Source organism: Stenella coeruleoalba (genome assembly GCF_951394435.1).
Source record: "Stenella coeruleoalba genome assembly, chromosome: 2".
NCBI lineage: Eukaryota > Metazoa > Chordata > Mammalia > Artiodactyla > Delphinidae > Stenella > Stenella coeruleoalba.
This window is the reverse complement of record NC_137147.1, coordinates 71,764,503-71,776,753: the sequence shown is the minus strand read 5'-3', so window position 1 is coordinate 71,776,753 and position 12,251 is coordinate 71,764,503. Positions and strand designations below refer to the sequence as shown.

The 12,251-nt window shown below is 36.4% G+C and overlaps 1 long non-coding RNA gene across 1 annotated transcript in view; it reads right to left on the bottom strand.

Annotated features, from left to right (window-relative positions):
• Positions 1-1,899: 1,899 nt before the first annotated feature.
• The window catches only part of LOC307182973, a 459,338-nt gene continuing 448,986 nt past the window's right edge, over positions 1,900-12,251 (bottom strand). Inside the window, exon 17 of the long non-coding RNA XR_013827313.1 lies at positions 1,900-2,078. This is a non-coding gene — a long non-coding RNA (uncharacterized lncRNA). The remainder of the gene's footprint in view (positions 2,079-12,251) is intronic.

Sequence of the window (12,251 nt, the reverse complement as noted above, 5' to 3'; positions counted from 1 at the left end):
CAATATATTATGTAAGGCCAGTGAATTAATGTAGTTTCTATCATATAGAGAAATATAGAGACAAAGAAGCTTAAAGGTAGTTCTCTACAAACAGGTAGACTCTAGAGCCTGCCAATGTCTTTCCTCATTGAATGTAATATAATCATAACATTAAGAGAAGACATTGTTTCACCTTTAGAATTAACCTAAAGTGATGTTTGGAACTGAGTACGGAGATGCCCTCCAAAAGTATATACATCTCCTAGCAGGCAAAATTTTCTCAGTTTAAGTTTGGAATTGGTTTGTAAAGAAAATAAGCTATAGTTTTACTTTGCTTCTGATTCTTGTAGAATTAGTATGTATACTAATTCTGATTAGTATACATACCTAATTAAAAATCTGATCTGGGCAATATTCATGGCCAGGATTTAGTCAGTAACCATCTATTCAGTGAGCTTTAGATGTCAGCAGGATGCTAGGTGCTGGGGAGGCCAGTGAAACCGAGAGGCCAGTGAAAGCAAGTTTTTCCTCACTCCAATCATGAAATTCCCTAATTATAGGACCAGGTACTTTTGATAAAGGACAGGGGTTGGTGTCAGTATTTTTAAAAGAGCTCTAGAGTAATTAGGAAGAAAGAATGGTTCCAAAGGAGACCACCATGCTGGGGATCCATACAGTGTATAGAAATCAAACTGACTCCCTATTTCAAGCGAAAAACAGATCGTAGAGCCAGAGGCCCTTTGAATTGAAAGCGCAGAGGTTCTTCAGCTTTATTGCACATTAGAATCAGCCATGGTTCTTGTAAGATTCTGACTTCCAGATCTCACCATGAATCAATTAATTTAGAATCTCTGTTGGTGGGACCCAGGCATCCTATTTTTTAAAGCTCCTCAGTTGATTGATTGCAGTATGCAGGTAAGTTTGAGAACCACTCCTTCAGGATTCTTTTTTTTTTTAACATCTTTATTGGGGTATAATTGCTTTACAATGGTGTGTTAGTTTCTACTTTATAACAAAGTGAATCAGTTATACATATCTCCAGGATTCTTTATCAGCTTTCCTGCATCATCTTGGGGATGGAAAGGGGTTGCTTTTTACAAAAAGTATCTTTGTCTTGTCCTCATCCAAGATCTCATGAATCAGAATCTCTAGGTCTGTGCCTGAGCCTCTCAAAGAATCAGTGTGAATAGTTAAGAGAGCAAATTTGCTACCTGCAAATACACTTGTAACTAACTGAGGTTCTCATGGGAGCTAACTTTTCTGAAAAATGTTGAGAAATAATGACAAATTCCCCTCTTAGGGTTGTACTAAATATTTTGTATAATATATTTTCACATGGATGATATTATGTGATGATGACAATGTTTTAGTCACAAGGATTAGTAGTGTCATTTGCACAGGTGATAAGAAATTAAGACTGTCAGAAGTGAAACAACTTATCTAAAGATCACTCAACTTTAGAGACAGGCACTGAGGTTTTCTATTGTCTAGATCACTACCACACCATTTATTATGCATGTATGAGCATGTAACTTCTGGATTTTTGTCCTATAATAGGATGGTAATCATCTACTGTATATGCTACAGTTTGTAAAGTCCCTAGAACACAGGAAAAGTTGTAGTTTTTAAGTACAATCTTTCTTGATGATCACATGGGGAAATTATCTGTTCATTAATCCTTACTTCTGTTAACTGATGATCAGTTGATACACAGTAGTAGTAATTTCAAAAAACAGTCAACTTAATGTGGCATATGGGGGTCAAAATAAAGTTACCAATAATAGTTATTATTTCTTGAGGAGCCACTCTGTGCAAGTGACTGTGATAAGAATTTTCTTTGTACTAAGCTCATTTATTCTTAATAATGATATGAGAAAGTATCATTACCCAATTTTACAGTTGAGGAAATTGATGCCTGAAGATGTAGTGTCCTTTGCCAACATCATCAGATGTTGGTAGAAAGGAGATTCAAACTGAGGTCTGTCTGATGTCAAAGCTTGTGCTCCAACCGCTAAGCAAACAGCTTCAGTGTCCTGGCAGCAGTTAGATAAGCAGGCCAACTCACTGGGAAAAAGTACCTGCATGTCTTTTCCTAGTAGCTAAGGAGAAAGAAAGCAGCCATGATCATTGCATTGTTATAATTTCATGATTAGGGCCCATATCTTTGTATGTCATAATGTATTCTCACATAGAATGTAATACAGTAAGCACTCAATAAAGCAGTAGTTCCCCAACTTCAGTGTGTATCAGAGTCACCTGGAAAGCTAATAAAGCACGCAAAGGCCAGGCTTGCTGAAATAGGATGGAGCTAAGGTCTTTGTATTTTCACCAAGTTCTTCAGGTTACGCTGCTACTTACCAGAGTTTAGAACCACTGTGATGAGGTATTACTCAATGAATCACTCATTAGTTCCAGAAAGCCATGCAGGATTGCAAGTAAAATAAGTAGTGGTAAATAAAGAACTGCATATAGATGTGAATATATAAAATATTACACTGCAGACTTTCTTAAATTGTGCTCTATGGGACACAAGTTTTGGGAGCAGATAATATATGTTCTATGACTAAAATGCATGGCTGAACCCTTTGAGAAATGTTACAAGCCAGACCTTTTTTCTGAATATGTGTAGCTCTCAAGAGCATATAAAAAACTCCAAGAAATCCTGAAATAAGAAAGTTTTTTTTAATTAATTTTGTTAACCTATGTAAACTTATAAAATTATTATTAACCCAGAGGTATTTGAACTTATTTTTACTGCATATCTGTTAACATCCCCAGGGTACCAGTTTGAGAAGCAACCATGTAATAATATAATAATTTAAAGACATATGAAATAGTATTTAAGAAAACCCCTTTTTTGAAAGATATGTGGTCATTCTCATTATACATTGAAATAAAACATGTAATGAAGTACTGAAATATTAGCAAATAGAAATTTTATAAAAAGGGACATATTAAAATAATAAAAATAAATATTTTAATGAGATATATAGTTGTGATTCAGTGACAGGATGCATAAGAGAGAAGAGGATAGTGAGATGCATACCTTCCAAGATTTTAATGAGATTCATGAAGAGTTGTATGTAATAAGACATATATGTTAAAAAGTTGTTATGAAGTGAATATGTGAGATGGTATAATGAGCTGTCTCAGGAAGTGTCCTGTAAGATGGGCATCCTTCAGATCTGAAATGAGATGGGTGAAAGGAAAAGTGTAATGAGCTGGTCACATAAAGGTGAGGCCATATAATTAGATGCATAAAAGAAGGAAGGGAGACTATATAAATTTTCCAAATATGTAAGATAAAATGGGAACTAGGTTTTAATGTAATAAGATGCAGAAATGAAATGACAATGAGATACAAAAATGGAATCGTGTAATGAGATATGTAAGAACGGTGTAATGAGATGTGCATGTTTAAGGGGTGTAATGAGATGCAAGATGGGAAAGGTGTAATGAGATGAGCATGTTAAATAATCTAATGAGGAGCATGAAGGAAATGATGTCATGTCACATGAAAATTGAAGAAAGTAATGAGATGTGCATTTTAAGGACTGTAATAAAATGGATAAAAGAAGCTAAGGAGAATGAAGAGATGCAGAAATCATATCTTATTATTACAAAGTGAAAAGGGAACAAAAAGTAACCAGAGGAGGTGGTCCACCCACCATTTCTAAGACCATACTCTTCCATATATTTGTTTTGACCTGACAAGTATTTTTGCTGGCCAACTACATACTAAGCACTTTCTGTGGGAATGTAAATATATACATGATTCCTGTCCTTAAGGTCCCACAAAGACATACACTTATATACACATAAGGCAATATAACATAATTATTAATCAAATATTACAAAACTTAATAGAAATTATTTTGAATCAAGATATTTTACATATCTCCTGAATCAAATGTCACCTTGTGGTCCCTTCAAGTTTACAATTCTACTGTTATTCATTTCTCCATTCCTTTGATCACTGGGTTTACTCCCTATACTGTATATTCTTACATAAGTAGATCTTAACATTTTTTGTCTTGTTCATATATCCCATCCTCAAAGTAGCCTATTCCAATCTCTCTTCAGCTTAAAAACAAAATAGAACTTTTATAATACTTTATACTTTTCTTATGGACTATATTACAATATAGACTAGTCTGGCGAGTAATGGATATTAATTATCTTCCTGTTAGTGTGCTCCTCTTGGTCAAGGCTAGATCTAATTCAGTTTTATTTTACCATCTGAAACTAACATTTTCACACATTAGGTGCGTTTTCAGTAATTCTTGAGTGAATGCATGATTAAGTAAGATATATACCCTTGCAGACTCTATTTGTGAAGATATAAATAATAAACAGATTCTTAATATTGGTCCAGTTACATTAGATAGAGGTTACAATCAACCGACTTGCAGAGAAGCCTCACAAAATCAGAATTATTCAATATGAAAGAAATACTTTCATATGAGTTTGATGAGGGGGTTTTGTTTCACCATAAAGACACTGACCTCTGTATGAGCATGCCCTGCCTTGTTTTTCACCAGACATCTGTTTGCTTCATTTACAAGCACTTCAGTGTTTTCTGGAACTCAAGTGCTGTTTTAATCAGTCTTGGAAGGAAATCATGGAGTGATTCATTACTGAACTCATCAACCTGAGGAACTATTGTTTCAGATGTCATCCTTGAGTATTCTTCATTACAAGATGGCCTTCACATGATAACAAGCCCAGATGGAACTACATTGATCTAACTTTATTTTAATGTGTCCTATATCTAACTCACCTGGGAGGTTGGCAGTGGCAAGAAAATCTTGTTCAATTATTTACAAACTGCATGCAGCTGTGAGGTGCACGTTGCAGTAATCCCATTTATATAGGATTTCCCTCCCACATATCATGCATATGATGAAATAACATTCATAAATGATCAAAGCTCCAGAGACAGCTCCAGAGACAGCCACAGATCACAACACACGAAGCATGTATTTGTTGTCAGATGGATGAGAAAACACCATCTTCACTCCATCAGTACAGTGACCTTCTGTTTTCTCTTGCTGATTCTCTCAGCAAAAACATGATGGCTAGCCTTGGTATTCATGACTTCAGAATTCTTCTAAAAATCTAGGTATTGATTATTTTTCCAATTGTTCTCAGTTCTTCCTCTCTACTCTCATTCTCCTTGACCTTTCTGTTAATACTGATGACATCTGTCAAGTGCTCCTCCAACCATCCTTTTCCCACACAGGCCATTTCTCTCTTGCTCTGGACAGATTCATCCTCTGTTCCTACCACGGGGTGGTGTACTTCCTCCCATCACATTGAACAGCAGTTGCAGCATTGTAAATTCTGTGAACTATACTTTGTTTCCCATGCTCATTTTGCTCCCTTTGTCCAACCTTGACCCAATATGTTATCCCAGACAGCCCTAGAAACGGTAAACTCTATTTCAGTACTTTGTGTCAATAGCATGTGCAGACTCTGGAATTGTTGCATGAGGATTACCTCCACTATTAATATAGATATTATATCCCCTCACTTGCAAACAATCAGTGGGCCTGATCCACATTAAATAAGGAGCCACCTTTGCTGACCTGCTCTCCAAACCCTAAATCTATTAGTTTGTGGGTCTTAGAAAACAATTTTATTCTAGAAGCAGACAGGGGCAGTTTAATTCTCAGACTCCTGCCACACCTGGATCTCTAGGTTCTCGTCATCATCTCATTCTCCATATAGGGCAGTCATTTATGGAGCATCCTTTAGATAAAGCAACAAGTTTAGCTTTCTGAATACCTAATTTTGAACTTTGGCCCCTATATTAATTACAGGATGTCTGCCAAATTTTCACTATGCTCTCTTTGCTTTTACTCCAGCTTTGATTACTGGTGTCTTATCATATATCCCTTGCACAAGCTCATTAATTTGCCTAGTATTTCAGTTCCTCAAGGAATGGAACTCTGATCTTGAACCCTTAGAATTAGCTGAAAACACTTCTCAATGCTGTTTGCTATATATTTTATTGGTTTTTTTAAAAAAAGTTTTATTGGAGTATAGTTGATTTATAATGTTGTGTTAGTTTCAGGTATACAGCAAAGTGAATCAGTTATATACATATACATATATCCACTCTTTTTTTTTAGATTCTTTTTCCATACAGGCCACTACAGAGTACTGAGTAGAGTTCCCTGTGCTATATAGTAGGACCTTATCAGTTATCTATTTTATATACAGTAGTGTGTGTATGTTGCTATATATTTTAAATACCACAGTGTTATGTGCTCCTGTACTAAACCTTTGATAAGATACCCTGTTCTTCCTAGAAATGTTTTAAAAACAATTAAAAAAAATTGTCAGAGAATTTTAGTTGAAGAAAATCATTGTTTAAACTTGAATTAGTGGTCTGAAAAATTAACTCATAAAATACAAAAGGAAAGATCAAAGAATTATAAATCTCATGGGGAAAATAAAATGCCTACAAAAGAGATACAGGAAAATTAATATACCAATAATGTGTGTCCCAGAAAAAGGGGGGAACAGATGGAAGAAAGGCAATAATTAAACAATATAGAAGAAAATTTCCCTGAGCTAAATATAGAATTGAAATAGTATATATTTTGAAGATTAGAAACTAGAGTTAAACTTTCATCATTTAAATGCTTCAAATTCTTAAGAAATGGACAGAACAGAGTATTTTATACTGATTACAAAACTTGTTATTATAAGGTACTTAACATATAACAAAAGCACTAGTGCTGTAGACTGTGATCAGATGCCTATTTGCAGGATGCACAAGTTCCACTTTGCTCCTCCATCCATGTTTCTAGGGGAGTACTCCCACGTAGAGAGGGACCCACATTTTCACACTGCCTGTGGGTAAATTTCTCTTTCTCTGGCTCAATATTATGAAGCTCTCTTGCCACAGATTTAAGCCATGTTCTTGAATATCAGTCATTTTTTCCCTATATGCATGAATCCTTCTTGTTTATCTTTTAATTAGTTCATAGTCTGAACAAGTAGGAGATGTGCTATTTATTGGATCGTTTATTAGAGAAAGAAAACATGCGAACAATTCTAAACCAATGCGAACTGTAAACAACAACAATAGTAATATCTAATTTTTGCTAATTAGAGGAGATAGAATTAAAGTACTAGAAACATAGCATGTAAGTTATGAAGGCAGTCATTGTTATAACTGTACATAATTGCCATATTTGGGAGGGGGTAATATACTGTTTAAATCTAGAAACTAAGTTGGCATGTTAAAATGTAAAGGTAAATACCTAAAGAATAGAAGCAGAATATTTAACTTCCAAACTAGTATAGGAATATTTTAAGATGAAAACAAAAGATATTTAATTTATTCAAAAGAATTCAAGAAATGAGAGAAAAAAGGAATATAGAAAAAAAAATAAGACAAATAATATGGTAGAAATAAATCCAAATAAATAGGTCTTCCTGGCAAATGTACAAACTTTCTAGGTAAAAGACAATAATTTTCAGACTGAATAAAAATCCTACAAAATCTAGTGAATGCTATTTATTGTATAAGGCATCAACCTAAAAAAGAATAACATAGAAAGATTGAAATAGATGAGATGAAATAAATATATGCCAGACAAATACTATTCAAAGAAAACTGTATGCCTATATTCGTCTCAGATAAAGTAGATTCCAGGGCAAAAAAAAAAGGTAAATAGAATTACTACATATTGAAGAAATATTCATTCACCAGGAAGATATAGTGACTCTATAATTGTATATACTTAAAAATATAAAAATGTTACAAAATTACAAGAAAACAATAAATACACCATCATAGTAAATGATTACAACATTTCTCTCATTAATTGATGACTAGAGCAGCCCCAAATCAGTAAAAGTGAAGATTATTTAAACCACAAGATTAATAAGCTTAACCTAAGGACATTGACACCTGCTGGTATTGCATCCTATACAAAGTTGATGACAAGGTTTCAGTGGAAACTAAACCCAGCTCTCTGAGCCCTACGTACTCTTGTGGCTCTGAATCAGCTTGCAGGAGAGGCTACCTGTCTTTCAGTTGGTCTACTGAGCTACATAGTGTGAGGTTTTGTTTCGTGTGTGTGTGTGTGTGTGTGTGTGTGTGTGTGTGTGTGTGTGTGTGTGTGTACGTTTTGCCTGCTCGTTTTGTAACCAGCATTTGTCCCAACTCTTATTTTTTCTCCTGGTTTTCAGGGACAGGAAGTGCAGCAGATGTGTTTTCTTAACTCCCTTGCCCTAAGATTTCTAGCTTATATTCTACCATGAGAAACATCCTGCGACATTTTGAATATACTTGAAGCAGAAGCCTTGACTGCTCTGGAGAAGGTGGTGTGTGGGCTTTGGCAGATACCAGAGGTAAAAGAGGAAAAACACTCCTGTCTTGGAAAATTCCTCTATTTACTTACCAGATTACTGGTTCATTATAAAAGAATGGAAGTTAGGAAGAGCCAGAGAGAAGAAATGCACAGGGCAAGGTATGGGGAAACAGTAGCCTCATATGGAATCTTCATTACTTAGACCTGATTGATGAACTCATTGGCCATTGGTGACTGAACTCAATCTTCAGCCTCTTTCCCTTCCTGGGAGGTTCCAACCCTCTAACCAGGAGATTGGTTCCTCTGGCTTAGAGGCTTTCCAAAAGTCACTTCATTAACATAAACTCAGGTCTGGTTGAAAGGAGTTTGTTATAAATAACAAAAGACATCTTTAATGTTCTTATCTCTTAGGAAATTCCAAAGATTTTATTTAGGAGCTCTGTGCCAGGAACTGGGACAAAGAACAAATATATATGTATTATTAAAAATTACAATATCACAAGAGGTATCTGGGTCTTCTGTGAATCAGCTGCCTCAGGGATGCAGGAAAATGAAACCATGATTTCAGTCATTTTTACAATGTCCTGATTTCCTAAAAACTTGCCATTATTTTCTTTGACCTTTGATCTGTCAGGCCTTCTAGTTATTTTGGAAGTACCTAATTCCCCATATTAGATTTCTTCATGTCTGGAATTCCTAGACAATACCAAGAGGAGCCACTTTTAATTGATCCAAAGAAAGGGACTCTTTCAGTAATTTGTCTTCCTTGAAATCCATGTTTATAATTTGTACTGCCAACTAAAGAATGTCACTTGCCAACCAGTTCTACAAGGATTCAGTTACTAGCCACTGGAGTTGCTGACCTTCAACACACCCTGAAAGGAATTCAGGTCAGAGATTAGGAATGAGGCACTCTGTGCTCTGGGAAAACTGGCAGAATAGACCTTTAGATATGTTTTCAAAAGAAAATTCAATGAACCCCAATTCTTGCATCTTCTCATACTTAGAAAAGCACTGAAACCATTAACTAAGATATCTGTTCCTTGTGACTAGCAACAACTAACAACCTTCTACCAAGATGTGTGCTTGGTTGCACAGTCTCCCTTTGCCAAAATCACATAGTTACTGACCTCCCCTTACTTCCTTGAAATAGTTTCTCAGAGCTATCTGAGAGGCTGTCTCCCAGGCTATATACAGTTTTCAGTAAGACACTGAATAAACTCGACTCACAGCTTTAATGTTGTGTGTTTGTTTTTTGTTTTTTGTCAACAGTTTTGGTGACTCTGAAGGGACCCAGAGCAGACTTCTCTTCTTCACCTGAACCCTATAAGGATCTGGAGCCTTGGTACCAGCAGGGCCCCTTGTGCCCATCAGCCTCCTTTGTGAGTCTCTCCTGATACTGGATCTCCCGTTTCTGGTAGAAGATTCAGAGTTTATTCAGAGATTGATAAACTCTTCACTATGAGGAGTAGGTTATCCTTGAACTTAGGTTCAAGAAGAGGTACCTATATGTTACTCAGGTGAAAGACACTGAGGTTATCCCCAGTTGAAAAATATTAGTATAATTTTGCTCAGTTGAGAGACCCTGGAGTTACCCCCATAGAGAGAAAAAACTGGGATTATTTTGGTCAGCCTTAGAGTACAAAGGAGGCTTTGCCTGGGTGACTAGGCAGGAAGCTGACCTGATGTCTTTCCTCAATTTGTCTACCTTGACAGAATTTGTAAGGATAAAAGTGAAGATATTACATGAGAGTTTGACTCCAAAGAAGGACAAGAATTCTCCTGGTCAGTTACCATTTTCTCAGGCAACCAAGAAATTTGCGAATCATGGAGGCAGAGTCCTCATACTCTGCAACAATTCCATAGGGAAAACTACTCACTAATTAGGCTTGTATCACTATAAACTTCCCTCTTAGGACTGCTTTTGCTGCATCCCACAGATATTGGATCGTTGTGTTTGTTTTCATTTGTCTCCAGGTGTTTTTTAATTTCTTCTTTCATTTCTTCAGTGATCCATTGGTTGTTTAGTACCATATTGTTTGGCCTCCACATCTTTGTGTTTTTTGCAGTTTTTTTCTTGTAGTTGATCTCTAGTCTCAATGTTGTAGTCAGCAAAGATGTGAGATATGACTTCAATTTTCTTAATTTTTAATGATTTCAATTTTCTTGAATTTATCGAGGCTTGTTTTGTGGCCTGGCGTGTGATCTGTCCCAGAGAATATTCCATGTGCACATGAAAAGAATGAGTATTTTGTTGCTTTTGGATGGAATCTTCTATATATATTTATTAAGTCCTTTTTGTCTAATGTTTCATTTAAGGTCATTGTTTCCTTATTGATTTTCTGTCTGAATGATCTGTCCATTGATGTAAGTGGGGTGTTAAAGTCCCTTACTATTATTGTGTTACTATCGATTTCTCTCTTTATGTCTGTTAATATTAACTTTGTGTATTTAGGTGTTCCTGTGTTGGATGCATACCTATTTACAATGGTTATATTTTCTTGGATTGATCCCTTGATCATTATGTAATGTCCTTCTTTGTCTTTTGTTACTTTTTGTTTTAAAGTCTATTTTGTCTTATATAAGTTTTGTTACTTTGGCTTTCTTTTTTCGTTTCTATTTGCATGGAATACCTTTTTCCATCCCCGCACTTTCAGTCATTTTGTTTTTAGATCTGAAGGGAGTCTTTGTAGGAGCATATATATGAGTTTTGTTTTTGTATCAATTCAGCCACTCTATATTTTTTGATTTGTGCATTTAACCCATTTACATTTAAAGTAATTATTGATAGGTATGTACTCATTGCAATTTTGTTAATTGTTTGGTGGTTTTTTTGTTGTTCTTTTTCTTTTATTCTTCCCTTGTGACTTAATGACTATCTTCATTGTTATGTTTAGATTTCTTTATCTCTTTTGTGCGTATATGTTATAGATTTTGGGTTTTTTTTCAATTTAGTTATTGTATTCTTCATCACTGTTTGGTTATTCTTTATATTATCTCTTTATTAAAGACTTGTAAATTCTCTCTCTGTTCATCCATTCTTCTCCTGAGTTCTTTGATCATCTTTACAATCATTACTTTGAATGCTTCCTCAGGTATATTGCCTTCTTCTAGGGTTTTTTCTTTTTCCTTTGTTTGGAGCATGTTTCTCTGTCACCTCAGTTTGCCTAATTTGCTGATTTTATTTCTATGTATCTGGTAGGTTGATTATATTTCCCAACCTTGGAGAAGTGGCCTTTCATAGGAGACAGCCTATGCATCCCAGCAGCACATTCCCCTCTGGTCACCAGAGCTATATGCTCTAGGGCTGCACCCTACATGTTCTGTGTGTGTCCTTCTGTTGTGGCAGGCTGACTAGTGTGGGCAATCTGGTAGGCATGGCTGGCCCCCAGTTTGGTTTGTTGCCAGGCCCTACCTTGTGCAGAGGATGCCAGCTGCTGGTTGGCTGGGCCTAGTCATGAAGTGGTTGGCTGCAGAACCCTGGGTGCTCCCAGGGCTAGTTCTGGCTCACTGGTGGGCAGAGCTGGGTTCTGGGATAGGTGGGTGTATGGCCAGTATTCCCAGATTTAGTGTCAACCTGCTGGTTGGTGGGGCTGGTTCCCTCCCCAGCTAGTTGCTTGGCCTGAGGCTTCATAGTACTGGTGCCTATAGGCTCGTGGGCAGAGGTGAGGCTGGATCCTGAGGCTAATAAGCTAGAGGGAGGATTCAGAAATGGCACTTGCCAGCACCAGTATCCTGGTGATAGAACAAACTCCCCAAAATGGCTACCACCAGTGTCTATGTCCCCAGGGTGAGCTCCAATTGCCTCCTGCCTCTTCAGGAGGCTCTTCAACATCAGCAGGTGGGTCTGACCCAGGCTCCTTTCAAGTTACTGCTTCTGCCCTGGGTCCTGGAGCATGTGAGATTTGGTGTGCATACCTTAAGAGTGGTCTCTATTTCCCA